The following is a 27,356-nucleotide window of genomic DNA, read 5'->3' as shown; positions in this document are numbered from 1 at the left end:
CCTAGGGTCCTTAGCTTAAGTTGCAGACTTAGGTAACATTTTGAGTGATTTTTGGCGATAAATTGTAATGGTGTACTTTTGAATACAAAATTTTTGATTGCACCATAGCCCCAATGTCCTCTGTATTTCACTGCAATTCTATAAATTTATTAAATGTTTAAATGGAATGCTTTATAAGAATAGATTTTGCTCTATAAAGCTCATTTCATTCTTAAGATCTCGCAGTTTCTATTTCCCTTCAATATCTCGCCATGGCTTCAAGCTCTAACTCGCTACGTGCAAAGCTTGAGAAAATTGGGCTCTCAGCAGGTGCAGGTGAGAACATCGCCATTTTTGAGGGGGTGATTGATATGCAGAGAACTATAGACCTTCACACAGAGGCTTTTCAAGAGCAGGTCCAGTACATGAATGATGTAGTGGCACAATATGTCATGCAATTGCCTGAGTCCACCACTAAATGGGTTCTAGTGGACTTAATCAGGCATCTGTACCATGGTGACAAGTCGTTCCGATTCAGGCTCAACCAATTTTTGAAAGGGCTTACATCTAGCAATTACAGGGTCGAAGATGATGACACTGTTTATGAATTGCAGGTTGGTAATGTAGGCACCACCTTCCTTTCATGGGATATGACGTTAGCACTGTTTCTGCAAGAAGCCAGGGATGCAGAAAAAAAGAAGGGAAAGGCAATGAGTAAAGAAGTAGCTCTTGTGAAGGAATCCAAAGGCGAGGTGGAAGAGGCTTTCTCAGAAGAAGCTGAAGCGTCCATGGCCTTAGTGCTTCTCCAACAAGGGTCAACTGAGGATGAAGACCCTCATCGTGACCTCGAGGGGGATGAAATTGTGGAAGAGATCCCTGAGTTGGATGTAACCACTTTGAATCCCATCATCATGGATAACAAGGAATTTCTTTTCCTTGATGACATTTGTAAATCCTTGGGGTTAAGGGAGGATGAGGCCCTAAGCATATTAGCAACTGGGTTTGGTTTCTGCAAAGAAGACACTTGAGCAACAGACTGCAGGTGTACAGATTGATTTTGATGACCATGATCTTACCAAAGCGCTAGCATTCCAAGGTTATGATACAGAACGTACAATTGAGGAAACTGTTTCTAATGCTCTTGTTGCTATAGAAAATGTAGCAGCAGAGTATGAAAGTGTCCCTCAAGAAGCATTTCAACCACATAAGCGCTTGCATGTAGATACATCAGTTGAGCAGCGTGGAAGCAGTATAGACATATGCAACCCACGCACAAGCCAATGTGATGACGACATTGAGGTGGGGTTAAATCAAAGTCGTGCCTTCATATTTATAAGTGAGTTATTACTAACACGAACTTTTTCTCTTGTAGAAAGCTTATATTTTTGACAAGTTTGCTGCACGTGGAGGTGGAGTTCGTGTGCAATCCGATGGACGAGACACCTCCTTGATTCATTACCTTCCTAGCCTCTCTCCATCATTTATTCGAGTAATCCATTTAGAGTACTCTGAGGAGGCACAAGCAGAGCTCATCAAAGTGTAAAGCTCGAAGTGGGGTTCTCACCGAAGATGGGCTAGCAAATAATGCAAACAAATGTATACTTATTAGCAGGGAGGTAGCTATGTATACATTTGCAGGCAACTACACCGGCCATGTGCTAAGCCATTGTGCTACAACAATCTCCAAAGTTGTAACCAATCCTATTATTATAGCTAATAGCCTAGGTGAGAAAGCCACGCAGAGTGACGAAGCTAAAGAAGCTCTCAGAAATCTTCTCAGGAACTTGTAATTTTCTTTCTACGAAATCAATACAAAATGTATACTTTTTTAATTGTAATGTTTTAAAGAATTCTCAACCATTTCTCTTGTTTATTTGTTGTGTCAGCACTGTGCCCTATAAACTATTGGCAGGCATGTGAATGTGTAGGAAATTTCATTGATAATGATCAAATATTTGTTCAAATATTGTCAATTAACATCCAGCTGAAATCTGGCAGTACAAAATCTGAACAATTTAAAAAAAATCAAATTTTTTTTATGTTTTTTGATGTTTGTAAGCATATTTATCATCAAAAAAGTGTACATAAAAGAGTACAAAAATGAAAAAAACAAGCCTCTGCGCTACGGTGCGAATTTATGCTTTTCAAAGTTGAGGACAGGCTTAAATTCACGCCATAGCGCACAGGCATCATTTGTTCATTTTTGTACACTTTAATGCATTATGTACACTTTTTTTGATGATTACTCTGCCTAGAAACATCAAAAAAAAAAGAAAAACTTTTGCTTTTTTCAAAAATGTTCTATCTACTGCCAGACTTCACCAGGTGATTTTGAGCCCCAAATGACCTTTTTTTGTCCCTGAGCTTTTCTAAGGCCTTATTGAGCTTTAAGCCTTTTTTTGGTCCTAAAATAAATTCAATTTAATTTTGTTTCTACACTATGTAAGGATCCTTTGTTCAATGCCAACAAAAATACCATGTATAACAAGATAATATTCAAATTTCATATTAGTTTTCACAATCACCTTATCAATAATACAAATTTTGTTCCTATTTGACTAAAGCTCTTAATACATGATCAACAATTTTACCCATTCAAACAACAGTACAAGAAATGAAATGTCTACTTTTATAACACAGTTGAAACAAATGAATACGTTGGGTAACGAGTCATTGACAATATCTTATAGATTCAAAAAAATGTATTACAATGTTGGAGATTACAAAAGGCACAAAGGCCGCCGCCTAAAAGCTTAATCCTATCCTATAGATCCTTCCTTATGAAGCACTTTATCCTGACGTAGATGTAGTGCAAGTGCCATATCAATAGGCTTTAGGGTCACCCTTTTGGCGTGAGCATGGCACAGCACCGAATCTTGAAACAGAGAGACCAAAATTGTTTCTGACGCCTCTTGGAGGGCCTCGAGTGCCGTACTCTGTACCTGAGTGACCTTGTCTCACTGTACTTGTCGATGACTTCTTTTACAACTCTTGTAAAAGGGGCCTTCGCCATGATGGGGTCTGTGCTCTTTTGGCACTTTCTGATTTCTCGCAGAGCCACGGTCCCTGGTTTCCATCTTCTCTTCTTGTTGGCTAACAGGGGGTGGTGGTGGATGCGACCTCTCTTCCCATGGTTGTCTATCATTTCTAATTTTTTTTCGCCTTTCTTGCTCGGCTGGATCTAGATTTAGTCTTCTTTTACTTGCTTCTGCCTTCTTCTTTTCTTGTTCTTATTTTAATCTGCGTGCTTCTTGAATCCTTTGTTCTCGTCTTTCCCTCTCCCTTTGCTCCTCCTGCTCCTGTCTTTCCCTCTCCCTTTGCTCCTCTTCTTGTCGTCGATCCTCCTCTTCCATCTCCACCTCTTGCTGCCTTTTTGCACGTTCCTTCTTTCTCTTGACACAAATCTTTATTCTTTGTTTTTTAGGTGGAGGCTGGGACTAACGCCTCTCAAGTTCCTCATGTAGTGTTTGTGCTAAGAGCCTATCCTGCTCCTCACAACAGCTTATTTCCTCTGCTTCATAGAAGTCAGCAGCCTGTTGATACTGCTCTTGCTCAGTACAGAGAAGTGCTTCCTGGTCTTCCTCAAATGCGACCCTTAGCTCCTCTTCTAGCGGCTGAGGGAGTAGGGCTTGCTGTTGCTCTCTTCTTCTATGCGCCTCCTCATCAATCTGGCGCTGTTGCTCTTGCAGCACACGCTCCTGCTGCTCAGCCTCTGAGAGAGGTCGGGGGAATGGTGTATGCGTGGTTCTAAATGAGCCGGTGTCTCCAGGCTGCTTGGAGACATCCTCAATATTGTCCAGTCCTGAAAACACATCCGGCTGTACATCTTCCTGTCGAGTCTCTACCTCTCTGTCCATGCTTGTATGCTTCTTTTTGATGCGTTTTTGCACTTGTTGAAATGCCTGTGCCGCGGTGACTGCCTGTATCAAATTGTGTGCACACCAGATGGTACGTTTGGGTTCTCACTTTTCCGTGCAGTGTGCTTAGTTCTAGCCATCCATTGACTTACACGAGTGAATGAACATGAAAATGTACTTTTAAAACTCATTTTTACAGGTTTATATAGTTTTTGAAAAAAACTTATTAATGAAAAAATCTATAGAAATTTAAAAAAAAGCTTTAACTTAAAAAAGGCTACAATTTTTTAATATGGAACCCATTTTCGACCCATATGCCTACGTGCACCGAACCACTCACGCATCCCATGCATGGCACTTGATGCTCGCCATGCAATTGCTCATTTTGCAGATTGACATTTTTTACAACCCTTCGTAGTAATGATACCTGCCCTTTTGGTTTTTGTCGGCGTCGACCTCCCAAACTACGATAAAACCAATTAAACATCTCATGCAAGGCATTACTTTTTTCCTTACCACCTCCACCATGTCGCGTGTTCTTAAAGTATGCTGCCTTAGCTTGATAATGAGAGCGCTCCATTCCTTGGGTGCTCCAAATTGCCATTAGACCATATTGGTTGAGAAAAAAATGTGCGTGGGCAAATATAATGTGCTGCAACAAAGATCATATCAGAATTTTACTATTTGGCGATTAATATCAATAAATAGATAGAAAGCTAAATACCATATAGTGGGTGATATGTGTTTCTCCCCATGCATCAACCATTTGCAGTAAATGTATGTATTGCAGTCTTTAAGTTTGCAATCTCCTCAGCAACAACAAGTGGAGCCTTTTCTAGCAATTGAATCATTTTGTCAAGTGACTCCCACAGCCTTGCCCACTTGAGACCAAGCTCTGCATTATTCCCATGATAAGTGGTGCATTCACAAATGGCCTTCCAGATCTCATATTTTGTGTGACTGTTGTACCCCTCGTAATTTGAGAGAAGGTGTCTTGCTTTGGACCCACCCATGCATATTTTGTTTGGATTATCCTGACCCGGTCCTGACTTTTTAGTATGCTTAGTTAACTTTACAGCACCACCATGAAGCCCCACGCTTGAAAGGACATCTTCCAGCTTACTGATGCATTCGTTGTTTGCAAAGATGTTCAGGCTCCATATTCCATGCATAATTGATATGTAACTTCAGTAATTTGTCCATTATGCGTAACCTAGCATGAAGCGTGCAAATATGAACACGGGAAAGTGGAATCTCTAATATAGGGTTCCATGAGATATCTTCTTGATCACGATTAGGCGAACAATTGGTATTACAATTCATAATGCCATTAACCCACTGCATAGGTTTCTTGGGATCTTTGTTTTGCGTTGTACTCATTGAAGGTGGTTGTACATTTTTCTTGCCCTTTGCATGAGATTTGGTCGTCTTGGTGGCTGCAACCTTGCCTGAAGCTTTGCCGCGTTCAATATACTCTGATTTTGAATGGCAGTAATAAATACATGGAAAAAAAGTATTTGCTCCTAGCTTGCATCCTAGCATACACTTCAATGTCTTTAAATCACCTGCCATGTGCCACTCAACTGTAAATGTTTCTACATCTTCCACATGCAAAGTTTCTCCTTTTGATTGCAATGATATGACATTTGGGATGCCTGTTCGGGTAAGGTACCATCGCAATGTATCATTTGTCTCCTGTGGAAGCTCAAATGCTGACAACCACCATATATTCTTTTCTGATTGCACTCCATAGTAATCTTTTCCCTGAGATTGACTTCCCGTGTTGGAATTTGAGGCTTGTGCACTACAGTCAAGAAGATTATCATCCTGTTCCAGATTTCCTTTGATAGCCCTGTTCATAAGTGTTAGGCTGACTCTTTCTAATTTTCGTCCTTTTATAATTTGACACTCATCAAGCTTTAACACAAACACAGCTTGACCTTGCACTCCTCAATGCTTAGACCATAATAAGAAATCATAGCTCTTTGAAGGGTCCTTAAATCAATAAAGACATTGTTGTACTTGTTGTATTCAAATACCTTTGTAGTACATACAGGCAGAGCATCCTCCACATGACGGTAGCCACCTAACATGTTTGCAATTTTTGAGTTTGCACTTTTTCTTGCCATGGTTACACTGTATGGAGTTGGTAGCATGGGTTGAAGAAGTCCTTTAGCACGATGACCTAGTGTAAACACCCTGTAAATGGCTTCATATCCCTTCCTACTGACACCAGCACTATCACATGCATCCATAATCTGTATGGGGCTTACCATATTTTGCAGCTCTCCAAAAATTTTGTTTCGAATTTGCTTAGATATTTTGCATGTGGGATCTTCTAGTAGCTTTGATATGTCTGATAATTTAACAACATGTTTCAATATGCCTGCTCTACATTCCTCAGCACCACCTTCATATCCCATCATATCCCCAGCAATATCTCTACATGGAACATAAATACAAAATAACATCAATACGTTTCACAAAACAGAATGTCCTGCAAAACAATGGCAAGAATAGAAGTTACCTTGTTGCTCATACACATTGTTTTCTTGCTCCACTTAGGGTTGCCAAGGTCTCTAGGGACTGACGCTTTCTTTTTCGTTGTCGAAAGCTTCTTCAGGCTTGCAAGGTGTCGTTGCTTGTTTTGTGCATCCTGTTTGGCTGCATTCATCTTGTCCCGTTTAATATCAAAGGCCTGCTTAAGCAACAAGTTGTTCTTCTGGAGGTCCTGATTCTGAGTTTTCAAGTTGTTCACCACTTCTTCAAGCCTATCAATGTCCTTCTTGTGTTGTTGCTGCAACTCATGCCATAAGCCTCGAAAATGCACTCATGCCATAAGCCTCGAAAATGCACTCTTGAATGCGATTCCTGAGCTGCAACAAAAGAAAGCCTCCTACAATAGCCAAATAGACCATTAGCTCCATCACCTACATAACTAAGAAATGTAGTGATATTAACAAAATGAGGTGGAGCATTGGTGAGCGGGTCAATATGGTATATGAATCCATTCGTCCAGAGGTCAATACATTTTCGCCCTTGTGATCGAAGAGTACCCAATGGCACATTGGTCACACCACTTTTTTTTGTGCTGTTGCGGATGGTAGCATACTCAGTAGCCAAATATACATGTAACCTAAACTTTGGTGCTCTGTTAGATATATCTTCAAGTGGCATTTTCTTTAGGGTTAGGCCATGCTGAAAAGAGCTTCTTGTAGAACACAATGCAAGAGTGATGATAGCGTATTCTGAGGAGAGTGCAATGAAGTTTTGCAATAAAAAATATTAGAAGATCACAGATCTTCTGATTAGGTAATAGGAGAAAGGACAAGGAAGATGGCAAGAGGCATAGAAGATGGTAGATTGAGGTTTTGCAGCATAATACAGTAGAGAGAGAGAGAGAGATGTAGATTGTAGACGGAAGTAGGGGATATGTATGGTAAACAATGCAAGAATGGAAAGTGGTAAGCTCTGAAGCTATGGAGGTTGACAGAGGGATTTTATGCACTTCAATGTGGGAAAGACATGAGAGAGAGAGAGAGAGAGAGAGAGAGAGAGAGAGAGAGAGAGAGAGCAGAAAATGATAAAAAGATGAGGCATGGAGGATGAGAGAGTGTGAGATATCTGCATTTGGAAGTGCAGAGGTTATGGAAGCTTACTAATCAGAGATGCAGAGCCATGGCATACCCAAATGTGAGAAAGGGGAAGAGAAAGAGAGTGGTAGTGAGACGAGGGCATCTTAGAGAGAGAATGTAGAGAGAGAAAGTGGGGGGTCCTAAAAGTGGAGGGAAGAGAGGAGGGAAGGCTTTTCAGCCATTTTGAATTTGGGGAAACCAAAAAGTTACCCCCATATTAGCTCAAGCAAATATATATTTGAAAAAATAAAAATTCTAATGATTGCATAAAGATCCCCTTGTCACGCCTAGTCAAAGTTTGCATAGAGTCCTTAAGCAAAAGTACTTAAAAACATAATATGGCAGCTTAAAGGGCCCCCATAGACCTCAACCTTCCCCTGATGAAATTCTCGCTTACAGCTCGCTGACGATGGTGCCTTGCCCTTGCAAACATGCCAAAGACAACCACCTCAAAGTAGTATCCTCACAGATGAGATCAAGGACCTTGTTTTTGCCTTTTGAATGTATGAGACCCGAGTCTCACCTAACAAAAAGGATGTTTGCCAAAAGCAACTTAGAAGAAAATCTATCATGCAATATCCTTTACATTTGCTTGACGAACCCCAGGTACATATCTCACAAAATCTTCAAAGTTCTTGATCAAATGTTGCAAGTAGTTTGAATGCTAAAAAGTGCCTACGTGATATCTCCACATGTTCAAGGTGGTTAAAAGTATATATGGACTACTGCAGAATAGTCTATAGTATTTAAAAAGTAGTCAACAATACTTTGGCATGAGTCCAAAGTACTTCAAAAAACGTGCAAATGACTTTTAAGTAGTTTGTAAGCTTTAGAATTATCCCAAAAGTATTGCAATAACACAAGTCCCACGTACTTCACTCCAGGTGAAAAAAATTCTAATTTTTTAAATAGAATTTTAAAGTAGTCCAAAGTATTTACAAGTAAGACAAAATACTTTGCCAGTAGTCTACAACAGCGTGAAATTATCAACATGATTTTTGTTGTAGTATAGAGTACTTGTAAAAACTACTTTATGAGTAGGTCAAAGTACAAAAGAGGTCTTAGAAAACTCTAAAACACTCTCTAAAGTAGTTTACATGATTTTAAAATAATCCAAAGTTCCATAAAAGTAGTTTACAAAGAACTTTTAGGATACTTAAACTACTTCACAAAACAATTGCCTGCACTTTCTGAAGTAGTTCAAAGTAATTTGCAAACAGACCATAAGCAGTCCAAACTACTTTGCAAGTAGTTTATAGTACTTTCAAAAGTAATTTATAGTTAATTGAAAAGTAGTTTATAGATAATTCAAAACTAGTTTACAATTAATTCAAAAGTAATTTATAGTCCTTAAGTAGTTTATAGTACTTTCAAAAGTAGTTTGCAATAGTATCAAGCACTTATACACGATTGTAAATATTTTTGTCTGGTAGGAGTTTTTTAAAAGATTTCAAGACCAACAACCACATTTACAGATCTCTATGAGAAGTTTTGAGCGGCTAAAGCCTTTCTTCGCGCGAAAACTAAAAGATCATTATACTTGCTGTTGTGTTGCTCATTTGCAAATGATGTTTTAAGAGATGCATTCAGTCACGTGCGCCATCAATCATTTGGGCTTCATGGCCCTTCTTGTACATGTAGGTGTCTAGTATGTAGCCCAGAAGCAGCTCCCACTTTATGTAGAACTGCTCAACATACACATCATAGTATCACAGATCTTTGGGAGTCGGTACTTTATACAAAGCCAACATCTTCAGAGTTCCATGCAAAATCTTGTTTGCTAGGAGAGTGCAATGATTGTGGCACAAGTAGGCTTATGCTATGTCCTATAATAAAGTGTGCAATGATGATTTGTTGCTTTCAGTCAAGGTCTTGGAAGACATTGAGTCAGGACACTGTGATGAAGAAGGAAACAAGAAGAAACGAAAGGATCTGGTAGTCAAATATTTGAAAGGCAAGGATTTCATATCCTTGTTTATATTGCCTCTTTCACTAAGCACAACTTCATAGTCAAGTGGCAGGCTCAACAATTTAAAAATTTCTTATTAAAGTTTTCAAACGATGTGGTGGTCTTTGTAATTGACTTTGCAGAGAACTATTCATTCAAAGAACAAATTGAAATACTCAATGCATTGGTATTCTTCTCAGGTCACTATTTTGTTTCATAGCACATATGTTCGCAAGGTGTCAAATGAAGTGTGCTATACACTTCTATATTTCTGATGACAATACCCATGATACTTTGTTTGTCCAGCACTGCTTGCTCTTACATGTAGGGTGGCTCAAGTAACAAAACTTTATGCCAAAGAGACATTGGGTATAGTCAAATGGAGATGCTTCCCAATTCAAAGCAAAGCAATCTTTTTACTTCGTTGCAAGGTACTTCCAAGTGACAAGAGTAGAGATGATGTGGAATTTTTTTGCCTCAGGCCACGGAAAGGGCGAGCATGATGGAGCTGGAGCAGTCATCAAGTGAACATTAACACATGAACAACTGAAGCCGAATGGGTGGCATTTGAAGTGCGCGCAATAGATGTGGTTGCCTTCCTAAGACACAAGTTTTGTGGTGTAGACAACACAGGAGTTCGTAGGATCTTTTGGGAAATCAAGGAGAGTGACGTACAAAGAGAAAAGAAGTGGGATTGCAAGCGTGTGATCAATTCACAGTCAATGCATTGTGTGAATGGACACTCGGTCATCTGATAAGTGTGCCTTGAGATGTAGACAACTCACTTTCTTCTGTGATTCATGTATGCTGCAATGTTGGAGAAGATGTAGCGATCCAGTATATGTGGATGCTTGGGAGTATCGTCAAATTGTTCCCCTAGTTCTTGATTATTCAAATGAAGACTCAAGTGATGAAGAGCTTGAGAATAACCCTATGTATGTAGGTCACCATGATGCTTTATGTTTAGGAGATAACTTTGCCACCAACCCTACAAAGAAAAAAGCTAATTTCTACATCCTCAAATGCTCCATGGCAAAGTACAAAATAACGAGAGCACATGAAGATGTGTGGGGTAACTATGTATCGGCACACTCATACGTGGTATTATGAGCATGGTGACGGTCAAAATAACCTGTACTATATCCCAAAAACAAATCAATCTCCTGTACTACTCTTACCCTCAAACCTAGTAAGAGCTGTTAAGTTTGAAATGGAATGTATACAAGGTAAGCATAACGTATTTAGATTATCTAGCATGCCCCTTGAGCTCTAGAAAGATTTGTATTCATTTTTGAATGAAATTTGAAGTCATTTTGTCAATTCATTTGATACAAATTGTAGCTACTATTTCAATACCATGAACTAATTTTTAAGTACTTCAAACAATCTTATTAGGACCAAAATCTTCTAATCATATATAAGAGAACCACCTATATTCAGATTATATCAAACTACCTATCAAGTTGTACGCTCATATTTTCCAGTACTGTAAACTACTTCCAGAACCACCTCTAAAGTTTTTGCTTCCAACTCTCAAGTGCCGTAGACTACTCTTCAAGGAATTAAAATTACTTGTAGATTAAATCCAAATTGAGTCTAGATATACTCCACTTATGAAGACAAAATACCCTCATTGCAAATTACCTGTAAAGTAGTAAGAACATATTTTCAAGTAATAAAAACTACTTGAGAACCACTTGTAAAATATTTGGTACCATAGACTACTTTTGAAGTATAAAAAACTACTTTTACATTAAATCCAGAGAAATACTCCACTTATGAATAAAAAATACCCTCATTTCATATTATTGCAAACTACCTGTAAAGTAATAAGCACAAATTTGCAATAACTTAAAGCTACCTAAGAAGTACTTAAAACTACCTGTAAAGTAGTAAGCTCATATTTTCAAGCACTTAAAACTACTTGAGAAGTATTGTAAATTACATTTCAAGTACTGTAACAATGAACCTATCTGAATCATCTTGCACAGGACCCTCCCAACATTCTGCAAATGGTATGCGATCAACAGCCTAAAGCCATTTGAGAAGCCATTTTCCAAGCTCATTTACCATGTAATTATGCTTCTGCTCTCGTAGCAAAAACAAGTATGTACCTGGCCTATTCACCTTACACTTATAGTAGTTATTGTCAATCAAGAGAACGTGTTCCTCTCGTTGTATCTTGGGAACCTTTTCCAAAAATTATAAAGGTTCTTAAAGAAAACCGGTTAGCCCAAAGCAAAATTGAAATTTGCAACATCACATAACTCTTGACCAATCAAGGCACACAGCCACTTTAAAGCATGAGGAAAACAAAGCTCCATCCTTTTTTGAACGTTTCAGAGGAGGACTGACTTCCAGATATAAATGTTTGCAAATCTGCATGCCATCAGCAAGAAGGGCTCCGCATCCTTGCGCACAAAGTGGATCACCTCCTCTCCCGATTCCTTTACCTATATGTAATCATTAGTATCTAGATTTGGAGGTTCCTCTTTCTTCAAATGGAATGTTTGCAAAAGAACCCCTTGCAAGTCAGAACCAATGCCACTTGATCTAGATCCTCTTTATCTATGAACTTTGATGGAGTCTAATGCCGCCCTAGCGGCACTCTGTCAATCTCGATCACCTCAACCCACTGTATTGCCATATGAGCCTTTCGGACGTCTAATAAACAAAATGATTATTAGCACATTAACCTAAATTCATTAAAACTTTACGTAAGGAGACTCAATGCATTAAAAAGAGGCATAGATGACAAGGAGTTTCAAAAAAGGATGCATTTCATTAAAATAGGGGTAGCTAATACATACATTGGCAGTAATGCTTATAGATGTGCATTAAATACAAGAGGCCAAAAATTGGCAGGTGCCAATGATACGAACATGTGCATACAATAAGTACTTTACAACTTCTTGCTGCATGCATGGGGCTTATGTAAGTGTGGAGAGGGGTCAATGGGATTGTATTGCTTGGTTGTAGTTGCTGTGACACCACAGGGGATGATTCAATCTCTTCATCACCATTGAGACTGGTGCTAGCTTTGTCTTCTTTGGAGGGCTGGCTGCTACAAACACGATAGCCTTTCAATAACAATAATAATGATATTAAAATATGGTTAAAATTTAAAAACAAGGTACCTTCATTTGTATTTTGCTTTCTTCCATTCGTTTCTAGACGCTTATTTTTATGTTTGTATTTGAATTGGCTCAGCATCACATCCGAAGAGGCTTTAGTATTAGCATCCTTCTGCTCCCCTTCTTTACCCTCATTGTCAAAAAATTTCACAACCTTCATTGCTACATACACACCCTCTTGGGGTGCTTGCTCCTTGACTTCACTCTAGTGACTTTTTATGCAGGTCATCAACCATAGGCTTAGTTGACACATCTGCCCTGCCATCCAAATCTAGCCCATCCTGCAGAACTACAGAACTTGTCACTTTCCCCAAGCCCTCATCTACATCTGACCTCTCCAAACTCTCCCCTTTCCCTAACCCTGCACATGTCGACCCCCTCCTAAAATCCCTTGCATTCACAATCCAAGTACATGTGTAAGATTCATACCAAAGGGTAGCATAGTATATAAAACATCATCAAAGATAACATACTCAAACATCATGAAAGATTATATACTCTCTTGCTTAGCGACTATTCGAGACCCCCTAAAGAAGGCAATGATCGTGCATTTTCTGGGATGGTCTCATTGAAGCCAAGACCCACACAAAACATACTCGAGGCAATCACAGTTGCAAAGCATAAAGGGTGGCATTTGTGTTTGTAGGCTAGCATATATATACCAGTTACATTTGTAGCAACCAATGGATCTCCACACCCATCACAGTTGCCTACCACCTTGATTGTGGCCTCTTCATATTTTAGTGCTTCATAGGGTGTGGGTACCAAACACATCTTCTCGCCTTGCTTAAACTGCAACACCATATTCTCTATAAATTCTAAATGCTGCATAGCATCTTCAACTTCTATCTGTAATTGTTCTAGCTCAGCCTGTACAATCTCACAAAAAGACATAGCATAATAAGTTAGAAAGATATAAGGATAATCTAAAAAGATATAAGGACGTTCTAAAAAGGAACTTTTTGTGTGCTAAACTACTTTTAGATATTGTTAACAATCTAAAAAGAACATTTAAAGAAATAAAAACTACCTAAAAGTATTATGTTGATACTAAACTACTTCTAGGTTTTGTTCACAATTTGAAATCTACTTTGAAAAGAATAAAAACTACCTGAAAAGTAAATTTTGGGTACTAAAATAATTCTAGGTTCTGTTCACAATCTGAAATCTACTTTTAAAGGAATAAAAACTACTTGAAAAGTATTTTTTGGGCACTAAACTAATTCTAGGTTCTGTTCACAATCTAAAATCTAATTTTAAAAGAATAAAAACTACCTGAAAAGTATTTTTTGGGCACTAAACTAATTCTAGGTTTTGTTCACAATCTGAAATCTACTTTTAAAGGAATAAAAACTACTTGAAAAGCATTTTTTGGGCATAATACGAAATCTACTTTTAAAGAAATAAAAAATACCTGAAAAGTATTTTTTGGGTACTAAACTACTTCTAGGTTCTATTCACAATCTGAAATCTACTTTAAAATAAGTTTAAATTACTTTGGGGCTCTAAACATTCTGAAAAATATTTTGTGGATACTAAACTACTTCTCAATGTAAAAAGTAATTTTAAAGGAATAAAAACTACCTTAAAGAGTAGAACATTATAGAAGGTTTACTTTTATAGATACTAAACTATATCTAGGTGCTAGTCAATATTTGAAAACTACTTTAGAAGAAATAAAAACTACTTGGAGGAGCTTAACATTCTGTAAAGTAAGTACTTCTTATTTAACTACGTACTTGTTCAACTAAGGAAAAGAACACATACCTCTAACATTGCGATGTCCCCCTTCATGTTCAACATTGGGAAAAGAACACATACCTCTAGCAATGCGATGTCCCCCTTCATGTTCAACATTGCCTCATTCACTCCTAGCAACTAGAGCATCCTAGAGCAAGCTTCAATTTGAAGCTCAAGTTTATGCATTTGCTCCATGTTGGTGTGCGGATATACCTTCAACTCTTCCAGCTACTACCGCTTGTGACCTTCCATGTTTACTATCAAGACAGCAGCAGCAGCAGCAGCAGATGATGTGCCTTCATTGCAAAGTAATGTGTCCCTCTTCTTATTGAAATCTAATGTTTTGAGGTGAGATCCTATGTCTTTCAGATAACCTCTCATTGGCCTTGGCAACCATGGACTCCACCTTCAGAATGTGCACACAACAAGGATTGTGATCAAGTATCCACAAACCAGGCTGAGCCGTCTTGCTGCTACCATGCTCCCACGTTGAATGCTTGGCCTTCTGGTTACTACCACCTGCATCACATTCCATGTCAACCACACTACTTGTAGCTTATAAATTTGTGGGCCCATAAGCTTTCCTCCAGGTACTGATCTTTTTATGTAGGCCTCCTGGTTGAGCTTTACAAGTTTCCAAGACACTCTCCCCCAATGTCGCCCATGCAATTTGGTGACCTTCGGGATCCCTTTTCGTTGATTTACACTTTTTGTATGTGAAACACCTAGAAAACTTGTGACCAATCTCGTTGTTTGAGGGCACAACTGCTCTTTTGTTAGGCAAAACCATTGAAGCTTTGGGTATATATGTTTAGCTGTAACAATACCTATATCAAGAATCCAACTCTAGTCATGAATTTGAAACTACATAGATTTAGCAAATCTCTCTCTCTCTCTCTCTCTCTCTCTCTCTCTCTCTCTCTCTATCACACACACACACACACACACACACACACACACAAAAGCACACATTGTTTCTTGCTAAAAAGAAAGAGAGCTTTACCAGTACCTATAGGAAGAATCTAACTCTAGTCATCAATTTCAAGCTACATAGATTTTGCAAATCTCTCTCTCTCTCTCTCTCTCTCTCTCTCACACACACACACACACACACACACACACACACACACACACACACACACACACACACACACACACACACACACACACACACACACACACATAAAAAAGCACACATTCTTTATTGTTGAAAGAAAAAGAGGAAAAATCAAGCCATGAAAGCACAAACATACCTTTAGAAGAGGATTCTGTCTTTAATATGAAATCCTCTTGTGTGCTATTGGGTGTCTGCAATGGTGGGGTTTGTTCAATGGGCTTCTTGTGGTGGGTGGGAGTCCTTCCCATGTTGCCCTCAAAGAAGACTACTCCTAAGCTAAAGATTTTGAGGATAGGGAAATGTTTAAAGAAAGTTTGTAGAGAGATGGTTGGGCATGACAAGCATGCAGGTTGTAGAGAAAAGATTGGGCGATAGCGTAGATTGTTTTTTTTTTCGAAACCGAAGAAAGGTTTCTACAGAGAGAAGGGGATTTGTTGCGTGATGAAAATGATGAGGGGGGAAATTCTACCTTTCACACGTGTGAGATTATAAACATCAAGAAGTGGTTCCATGTAATGATACTCATGAAATAATTTACTTTTTATTCTCATGCAATTTTATCTTTCATTCCAATTCCTGCCCCAAAACTACCATTTCTTGAACCACCAAAAAAGTGGAATTTTTGTACCACCTATCCATGCTTTCACCCAGATGATAAAGAAATGCATAGTCCAAAAGCACTTAGCACAAAGTTTAATGTTTAGATTATTAATACCATGATTCAATCAATTATTTCACAAATTAATTATGGAAGGTCAAGTATAAGTTTACAAATAGAGGTTGATAAGCCTTCTTTATTTTTCCCATAACAGACAAAAGTTGAAGTCTTTCTTATTGCATAGGAAAACCAATCAAGAATTATGGCTCCAATATGGCTTCCACTCTTATGATATAAGGTGTATAACATTCTCTAGGAGGGCATTGCTTTAGAGAAGAGAACACTTGAAGGTGTATCACACATAAGCATCTTGTGGAACCTCTCAAATGATAAGAGAACATGCCCTTGGACTCTCTCTCTCTCTCTCTCTCTCTCTCTCTCTCTCTCTCGCTCTCTCTCTCTCTCTCTCTCTCTCTCTCTCTCTCTCTCTCTCTCTCTCTCTCTCTCTCTTAGATATAGCATTTATGAATGCTAGGCTCCCCTATATGAGAGAGAAAGGAAAGGGTAGGTAGGGTGTCAATAAAAAAAGGGAAGGATAGGTGGTCTTGTTAATGGAAGTGGAAGGCATTAAGGTTCATAAAAGGGCCTCCTAAGAGAATTTTCTAATTTCTCCTTCAATGTCAACATGGAAATTCCAAGTAAGCTTCTTTACCTTGAATAGTAGGCTCATAACAACTAAGAAGTACATTGTAGTTTTAAATACATATTAATGATCTTGTCTTAAATGACCTAATCATCGTGGATATTCCATCTAGAGAGATGTTTTCAAATAAATATACTATTTTAGTTAGTTAAAAAGATCTTAAATATTGGATTACCTCATTGACCTTATATTCTTCTCTAAAGTTACCATGAAACTCATATTACCTATGAAATAGGAGGACATAAATCAATCAACTAAAAGTGCATAATCAAAGTATACACTTCATGTTTAACTACCAAGAGAATATAGTCTCCCTAGAACTTTTATAGGGAAAAAAAAAGATTGATGAGATGAGCTCTCTTAAATAACATAGATATAAATTCTTCTCTATTTGGTGTGATGGTTCTCTATATCCACGTGATAATTTTTCCAATTCTCATCTTGGATTTCATAACCCCTTATCCTTATGGTTCTCTACATCCCCCATGGTAATTTTTTCAATTCTTATCTTGGATTCCATAATCCCTTATCCTTATTGTGATTTGTAGGGTGATGGAGAGCTGGCATCTCTTGAATATTGTAAAATATTAACATTGAAAAATATTAACATAAGTGGTGCTCTCTTTAAGAGACACCATACTCTTTTTTTTTTGAATATTTATAATCATTCTCTTAACCAAAACCTCCATTATAGTAGTGAGTCACATGTTTTAAAGCTTCAAAAAGAAGTGGAGGAGAAGCCTAATGAAATTTCTTAACTACTAGAGGTGCAAAAAAAAAAAGATAGGCTTTTACCTCAGAAACTATTCTCGATTAAATAATACACTTCCAAGGTAGACAAAAATACTTCTTAATAAATATTGATCAACTATCAGTATAAAGAGGAGCAAGAAAGGAAAAAAACTCAAGAGCAATCAAGTAAGTCTAACTTTAAAAAAAATATAATTGTTATACCATTTTGTTCAGAATAATGTCATCATCTTCATTCAAATATAGAGTCTAGTCTTCTTCTCTATCGTAGATCTTCCATCATAGTTATTTAATGTCTCAAAAATTATCAATTTATTGAAAGATCAAGAAAGCAATACATTTGTAACATCTTGGAAAGAGCTTGTTTGTTAGGAGATGAAGACTTTATTTACGCATGTGACAAAGCTGGAGTTAGAAGAAAGGATACAAAGCAATTCATTCCATTATAAGAGATACATTGAATTCCAAAGGAGATTAAGACTTTGTTTATGCATGTGATAAAGGTGGAATTAGAAGAAAAGGATATAAATCAATTCATTCCATTATAAGAGATACATCGCATTCCAAAAGTACTACATGTGACACAGCTAGATTAAAAGAAAAGGATATAAACTAAAATATTCCATTGTAGGAGATACATTGCATTCTAAAGGATACTTTAAGTACTTGCTTCACATGTCCAAAGAGGCATATTTGTCTATGATTATTAATTCATATTTATTTTTTGAAATAATTAATTGAAGTAATTTGATTTTCTCAGATACAAAAGAACATAAAAATTTTAGTTTAAGAATAATTTTTTTTGAATGTGAAGAAAATACAAGAGAATATGGATTTCTTTTACAACATTAATGTGGAAAGTAACTAAAAATAACACCTATAATCATTTTATATTCCTCTCTTTTTATTAACATTTGAGTAATTTTTAGATCTATTACCTGTAGTTCATAACTATTATCAAATTGAATAAATTTAAACTAAAAAAAGGAAAAAATCTTGAAAGAATTAGCCTTGTGTTTATGAATGATGGCTTAATGACTATTTTCAAAGAAAACAGTGAAGGAAAACCCCCAATGCTCTATAGTGTATCTAATCTGAGGAGGACTCCATGGAAATTTACTTTCCAAGTTCCCAAATAGAATAATTTTTTTCATTGATGAATATTATCAAACTATTCAGTGACAAAAATATGGTGGGAGACTTACAGGTGCAAACGTTATTGGAGAATTTGAAATAGAACGGCATTCACTGACCTCCCTGAAACAATAATATGTTTGTAAGGTTGTTAGCAAGGATCAAGGGCCTTATTTTGCTATCCATATTACAAAGTAGAGAGAGTAATACAACCAAGCAACAATAGGAAAATTAAGTGGGTTTTTCATATCCTTAGCCATGATTATGAGATTCCACCTAATAGGGACTAAAGATTATGAGAGTCCACCTAATAGGGACTAAAGATTATGAGAGTCCACCTAATAGGGACCAAAGATTACCTTTTGATAAGCCCCAATGTAGATGATCAACCACCTATCTTACTTATAAAAATAAAAAGATATAAACTTTTGAATATTACATGCAAAGATGAGAATTCTAGGCATTCACTTTGATATTAATTTTGCAATGCATTCAAGTATGTACTCAATCCTACATTAGATAAGCATTATTGTGGAAATAGAAGAGTAGGTAAAGGCATTTAGCTATCTAGAAAATCAACAAATGTTTCAAATAAGCTATCTATAAGGAAGGAGATTCCTTTCTCAACCATTAGGGAAAGCTTATGATGATAAATACAACTATTAGAAGACATTATGTTTCAAATAAGGTATCTATAAGGAAGTAGATTCCTTTCTCAACCATCAAGGAAATCTTATGGTAAATACAAGTATTGGAAGACATTATGTGATGCCAACAAAGACTAGAAGTCTACAGGGCTGAATTGCATCTTCCACAAATACAACATCTCTACTCACAAGAATCCACTTGGTATCAGGATGATAGAGACGATAACCCTTACTTTCCAAGCTATATCCCACAAAAATACATTAACAGCCTTATCGTCAAGCTTGCTGCGAATTTTCTTAGGCACAAGTGTGTAAGCAAGACAACAAAAAATACAGGCATAATTATATACAAAGCACCTGTTCAAAACATATGTTGCACACATGACTGCTTCTAACCAGAAACCATGAGGTAACTCCTGTCTTTTAACCATACATCATGCCATCTCCATGAGAGACATGTTTTTGTGTTCAACTACATCGTCTTGCTGAGGTGTATATGCCATAACACATTGGTGTTTTATCCCATGATCAGCCATCTATGCATGAAACTCCTTAGACATATACTCCCTCCCTTGATCAATACACAGGGTACCAATCTTACATGTAAAAATATTTGAATCAACCATAGCAATAAAGTGCCTAAAGCACATAAAAACCTCTGATTTCTATTTCAATGGATATACACAAGTATGTCTGGAATAATCATCAATGTATATGATAAAATAGAGGTAGAACCCCATAGATGGTGTCCTCATATGACCATATACATCACTATGTATAAGTTGCAATTTTTGGACAGCTCTAACTAAACCATCTTTGGGAAATGATGTCTGTTACATTTTTACAAAATACACCATGTCATGTTTATGCAAATGCAACAAACTACCAAAGTTCAAGTGACCAAAGCATGCTCCAAGAGCATGGCTTGCACCAAGCAAACAGCTAGGAGAGTCTGACCCCCCAAGGTGGGACGTGGAGTACCCCTCGTCCAACCACAATAGCAACATCGCATAGGTGGAGGCCTGGCACTGTGGCTCTCCATGAGATTAGGAAATACCAAAAGACGGTGAACCTGCTCATACCAAAGCTCTCCTTCCAATGTGTGGTGTGAGAGATCATGTAGGATCTACAAGACTGTCATGATAGGAGGTTTTGGGTTCATGCAGCATCAAGCCCATTACCTACGCGGTGGACAGGCAAAGCTTTAGAGGCACTCTACAAGGCTGCGGAGGTGTACCTAGTGGACATTTTTGGTGACACGGTGTTTGCAACTGTCCATGCAAGAGGGTCACCAATCAGTGAAAAGGACATGCAGTTGGCGACGCATGTGATGCTGGAGAGATCCTCCAGGCCAAGATCTTTACTATTATTTTTGTATATCTTGCATGAATGTAATTCTCAAAAGGTATGTAAAGCTCGATGTATATCTTTAAATTTTTTTTCTCTTATCCTGTGTTGCAAATAAGTCTCTTTTAATTTGACTTCATATAATTTGTTGATTTATATGCGTCTTCGAATGGATACAATTTTTATTTGAGTTACGTGTTACATTTACGTTTGTACTTACTTATACTTATCATTATTTTCTTACATATTAAAGGGTTTGAAACACAGTAGACTTAAAAAACCATAACACTTTATGAAAATGAAGAAAAATTAAATTTACAACACTTTTAGACAAACAACTTCTTATATTCACTTGGAAGAATAAGAATTAGATTGACTCCACAATCTCAAGGATGTGTGGAGCAAGACACTGCTTGCTTGTTTTGGAATGTTCACTTCGACTCCCAACCTTCCTACCATCCAACTTAAAATAGAAATTACAAGGGAGATTATTGGACATAAGTTGGATTTCTTGCCTGAGAAAACTAAGGGGCCAACGACTCTCTACATTAACTCTAAAAGAGTCATGACCCTCCCAAATAATAACCACATCAATGAGTGCTGAATGCGTGCCATCTCGCATGTCTTGGTCCAAACTGAGCCACTCCCCTTGTAGAAGTCACCACCTCCTATACTTGAGCGAATGCACAAAGTTTGTTTTGCAATGAAGTACTTGTCATAAAAAACAAACAACAACCAACATAAAAACATAAAATCAATAATCAACAATCAGTGTCTTGCAATGAAGTACTTATGAATAAAAACCATCAACAATCAACCACCATCAGTGTCATGAAGTACTTATGAATAAAAACCATCTACAATCAATAGAACTGTAATCTTATCTAAAGATAACATCTGACACAGTAATTTTGCACTCAATGATATCATCGTGGTGAGTTCTCTTGAGATGCCATGACTCACCCAATAACTGAGTCATCCAATCCTTAGATAGGCACTTGCATTGATAAGTAATCTTAGTTTTCTTAACTACTTCACATGATCCAAACAAATGTGCAAACAAACCAAATGGTATAAACCAACTTAGATGCACATCTCGAGAGCATGTGGATGGTTTCGTGGCAGCATGAACATCAATTTTTTGTCTTTACCCTACATGCTTTTGACATGTCTAAGCTAGGATTATACCATTCCAGGCTAGACAACGGTGGTAGTGGAATATAGTTCAAACTATGTCTCTCCACTTCATGCACTGAATCATAAAAGTAAACATTCTGAGATGCCAATTCGCTTGCACTCTTGTTGTCATAGATTAAGGCACCTATCTCTGCATGTAAAACATTTAGCTTTCCACTAAAACATTCTACATTCTGTCATTCATGCAGAGTGGATGGATCTAATAACCATGGACTCAAAGCACAAGAACACAAAGCACAGAGATATAAACTTATTGTTGGGATTATGTCTTTCATTGAAGTTATCATGATGCACTTGAATCTCTTTTTGTGCATATAAACTTGTTGAATAAAAGCCTCTGTTATTTTACTCATACCATTTGTGCGTCTCCTGAACTCTATGATTCTACCTTTCCATTACTTGTTGGGGTCTGTGACATCTTAGAGCTTGACCTTAAAATTTCCACGAGTACTTGGTCTTATTAAAATCTAATTTAACTTACTGTTCTTACCAGGGATCCAGCTACCGTCATTATCTCTCTTGTTAAACATCTCCACTGTGTGAATATTACTGATATTCCTCCTCCTTGAGACATCTAAATTAATAAAGCTAGACTGCATGATTAAAAAATATATATGCTAGATTATAAGCAACAAATAAAGATTAAAACAACAAGAAATAAACAGCAACTTACTACTTTAATTTACACAACCTTGTTGCTTTGATTTACACAACCTTGTTGCTCCAATGAAAATAAACATAAACACATCAAGACAAAACATTCACAAACCCTAAACCTATGATCATTACTCACATCAAGATAAAACATAGACAAACCCTAAACCTATGATCATTACTATTGTATTTTATCACTTGAAATCATTACTATGCAAAGAAGATTGTAATCAACAAATAAAGATTAAAACAACAAGAAATAAACAGCAACTTACTGCTCACAACCTTGTTTCTCCTCATTAGGAAAATTCTGGACTCAAAAGAGGGCTATTTCAATAATAATATAATAATAGACACATAGATTGAGTGACATGAAATCTACGAACGATATTCATCGGTGGTGGGACCTCTGTACAAACCCACCTAAAACGTGGAGAAACTCTTATCTTCATGAAATATTTAAAAAAACCATCACCTTGTCTTAAAATATTTTAAACGGTTTTTTTGTCAGCACCTAACATAATAAAAGAATGTTTTCCACATTCCTGTGTTAGACGTGGAGTACTAAAAAAATCTTTCCACCACCCCTAGAACTAATGAAGCTTGAATGCTTAGAATAGATAGATACACATTCTCCTGGTTATTCCCTTTTGAATCTCGAAACATCTTTGGCGCCCAAAAGAACACACCGTCCCTCATTTCTTCTTCCCTCCTTGATCCACAAAAGTGGTTAGCTCAGTCATCCACTTTCTACTACTTCTTCTTTCTCATACATTTGTTAATCTCTCATAGCACCCGAAAGTGGACTGAAACGAGCAAGGAGCAGTATCTCATCTGTTGTGTTGTATAACATAAAAGACGAGAACGAAGAATGGATTCCCCAAGTATACAGGAAGTACTCTTGGGTCACTATGCAGCCAGGAAAACGTGGCCACTACCGAGTGAAGGGAAAGGCATCTGAAGGCTTGGCCAAACATTGGAAAGGAAGGATCCTTGACTTTAAGATGGCACTAGGAGGGAAAACTGTCAAAGAAGTGTTGATCCAGCATGTATTCATGCAAAAAGAGATCAACGTGAGACCATTGGAAGGACTTCCAAGACACATACCACATTGTAAGTGCTTGTGTTTTGTATTTCAATGTTGCAAATAAGGTGATTGATCTACATTTTTCTACCTTGCACAGATTTGTACCCATCTCTTCAGGAGTGGGAGCCTGCACATTGCTTGACGGGATTCTTGAATGTCGTACATGGTGAGGTGGGGGAACTTCAATATGAAGGTCGTGCACCAAGTGATCTCGCAAGAAGTAGAACATATTTCTATGACTCATTTTATACCTTGCCCACTCAATCGAGTCGACATGGAAAGTTGGAACGTATTCCATTGCCTACACTTGATAGTCCTGAGTGGCCATTGCTTGATACAGAAGTGATAGAGTCACACAGGACCAAAATATTTAATGATATTAAATGTGCTATGAAGCCTAGCATTGGTGCAAGAAATGTCCACTTAAGTTTGTTTGTTCCAATTGCATGCTTTGTTGATTTATTTTCTGATTGTAAACAATTGAGAAAAACTAGAACAACTTTTGTGTGCAAAGATATAAATGAAGCCTAGCTTGATCATTTGTTTGACAAAGGTTGGAGAGTGAAATCATCAAAGGGAGATGATTTGATCGAATGTCGATTGAACACCTCCGACATTGCATTTCGGTGAGTGTTATAACATTCAAATGTATTTTTGTGAAACAGTTTACAACGCTTATTTGATTATACTCGAGAAATTATCCTAATGATATTTTGAAATCAGATACTATATTTCCAGGCAACATCTGTTCATGTCATTTACTTATAGAAGGTGGCGATGGATCAACAACAACTGGGAAAGCATGGACCAAGATACAAGAGATGGCAGCCACTCTTGCTTGATAGATATAGTTATGATTCGACAGGGTCACCCATCATTGACATTGGAAGTGGAAGAGAATTGGACTCTCGAATATGTTAGGAAGGAATTAGAAGTAGCTATTCAGAATCCTCCAGATCAATTTTGCTTCAAGCTCGATGGTCGAAAGCTAAGTAAAAGAAGAGAGCATCAGATCATTTATAAAGATGTTGCAGCCCCACATGAATTGGAGGCACTAGAAGATATATGATGTGACCATGTATACGGTGACAATGTATTTTCCATATGCAATAAACTTATCTATTCAGAACATTGCTTTTGTAATGCTTTATTGTTTAAAACAATGTATTGAAGGCAAAAATTCCCCAATTGAATTTTTATGTACACAAAAAGGCCTAAAGTAAGAAAACAAGCAGTGAAGGAACACAGTAGCAAATTTGATCCTCTGATTTTCAAATTAAAAGTGCATTTATAATTGATGTTCTCTCTCCAATAACACTAAATATGTGCAAAAAAATATAAACGTACATGTGTAGCTGCATATTTACAAACGCACATTTGTTGGAAGAAGGAAAAAACTATTTATTAGTGGAACCCATAGGACTGGGCTTCAGGATGGAGCCATGGCTCTTCTCCCAAGTACGGAGCCCATGTAAGAGGCTCAGGGGGGCCTATCCCCCCTCGTGGATTGGGCGGGATGAAGTCCACTGGGCTGTCTAGGGATTACTTCTGCGACCTCGATCGATTTCGCAATTGTTTCCTCCCTAAATGCTTGGACATCTAGGTCCACGTAGCGTGACATGGATGGAAACTGCCATTACAATTCATCAAGGCATAAATAAGATCAACATGACAATATACAAGAAGATAAACAAGAGTACGCATGCGTATGGGAGCTAAAAAATGCTTACATCCTCTGAAGGGAGCTGAAAAATGCTCCGTAGCAGCAACAATGCATTAAGTGCAACCCTCCACCCACAGCTGTAACCATCTTCTTGTTTGGGCACACTAACCCTTCAATGGTCGCTCGATCTAGGGTGTTGATGTCCATGCTCAAGCTCTCATAAGCTGCCATTAGTTTCCTGACACCACTGCAAACAAAGACCAATCATTATCCTGATCAATCCGGACTTCTAACTCAAACAATAATATGTATCATAATGATTTTAACTTATAGCAAAACATTGCCATGGACACTAGATGTCGAATTTGCAAGGTAAATAACATTGTCTTGCACATCGACTAGTACAAGACTCCAATGGGAACTGCATCACATCCAAATAGATTTCTATTAGTTTCAAGCCAAAGGAAGCACTATATAACTCGTGTATGGTGATTCGTATAAACATCATGCAAGAGAGATAGAGAGACAAACTCACTTTTCATGATATGCCAAAAAAAATGCTCGAGCATCATCCAGTTGGACCTCCCGAAACCAGTTCAGCACATCGAGGTACGGAACTGACTCTACTAGCAACATTGTTGAGACCATCGAATCAATTTGGAACACTCGATGATGTACATCCTCGGGCAATTGCGAAATAACAAAACTTCACAAGGAAACATATCAAGAGTTAGGCATAAACTTTAAGAGCCAAGAATGAAAAATTGTGGGAGGACAGGGAAAAGAGTATACCTTAAAACACATCTGAGCACTTTGACGTTGACTTCAGTTCTAGGATCAAACAAAATGTTTATCTCCTCAGCATGAATCGGGAAATAATATCTTTTCCCTCTAATATTATAGGGTACATAGAACTGTGGCAACAAAAATTGAAGCGCCTTCCGATTCATAGCGTGGAGTGTGCGAACATTTTCTCTTTTTGTTTGCAATGCAAGCATTGCCACTTGATGTTCCCTTTGAGCGCTTGTCAGAAAATTTGCCCGAGTCTGATGTTCATGATCTGGACCTCTCTCGGTCACCTATTCAATTCTCACTTTTTGAACAGGATGGACATCCAAAATTTGCACCATTCGTGCATCAGTAAATGTAACTGGTCTAAGTAACTTATCATATCTAAAACGAAGGGCTACTAGGCTGAAAAAATCTTTGTTCATCATTATCGTGAATCCTTTGCCCTTTGATCTTGCGTTATAGTGAATTGATTCACCATAACGTGAGACTAAGGGCCAGTCAAAGCAAAACAATCCTCCTCGCGTTATAGTGAATCGATTTACTACAACGGGAGGAGGATTATCAGGAATCTCTTACCATTTCATCTTGCATTTTGGTGATTCGATTCACCATAACACATGGAGCCGTATTGAGATTCTAATGGCCCATCGTGTGCTTTAAGGTGAATCGAATCACCATGGCAGAAGGCAAACAGTCGAAGAAAAAACAATGGCAGAGGGCAAATAGTCGAAGAAAAAACAAAACAATCAAGCAATATACAAGAAACTTACAAAACAATCAAAAGTAATATACAAAAACTCACATTTCATGCGTGGGAATGGATGGAGATTGTCGTGTAGGAGGTGGAATATTGGTTCAGTACTGTGGGGGTAGTCGTACGTCACCTGGAGGCAAGCAGGAGGACGGACAAGGCGAAATCGATAAGAGGACGAAAAGGTGGCGTGATTAACAGCTTTGATTAGTCTTTAGAGTGAACACACGTGCTGGCGGACTGCCAAGGTGACTAGGCGGCGCTGACGTGTTGCATAGTAGTAAAAAGGGTTTTTAATTACCTCTCTTGCTTTGATTAATCTTTATAGCATGTACACGTGTTAGGTACATGGCGGGTTGCCACGTGGCATTCATGGAATAGCAGGTGAAAACGCGACACTGACGTGTCGCATAACATTAAAAATAGTTTTTAATTGCTTCTCTAGGATACCCATCTCATTTATTGCCTCTTGGAGTTTGTATTCTCATTTATCTCCCCACCAACGGCCTTCATCTCCATCAACGACTATCTCCTCCAACCCTCCTTCATCAATCATCCTCCTTCATCCTCCTGTATCAAACGACAAAGACAAACCTCCAACCTCCTTCATCTCCATCAAAGAT

Source organism: Cibotium barometz, chromosome 1, assembly GCF_041138505.1.
Source record: "Cibotium barometz isolate CiBa-2024 chromosome 1, ASM4113850v1, whole genome shotgun sequence".
Taxonomy (NCBI): domain Eukaryota; kingdom Viridiplantae; phylum Streptophyta; class Polypodiopsida; order Cyatheales; family Cibotiaceae; genus Cibotium; species Cibotium barometz.
This window is presented reverse-complemented; position numbering follows the sequence as displayed.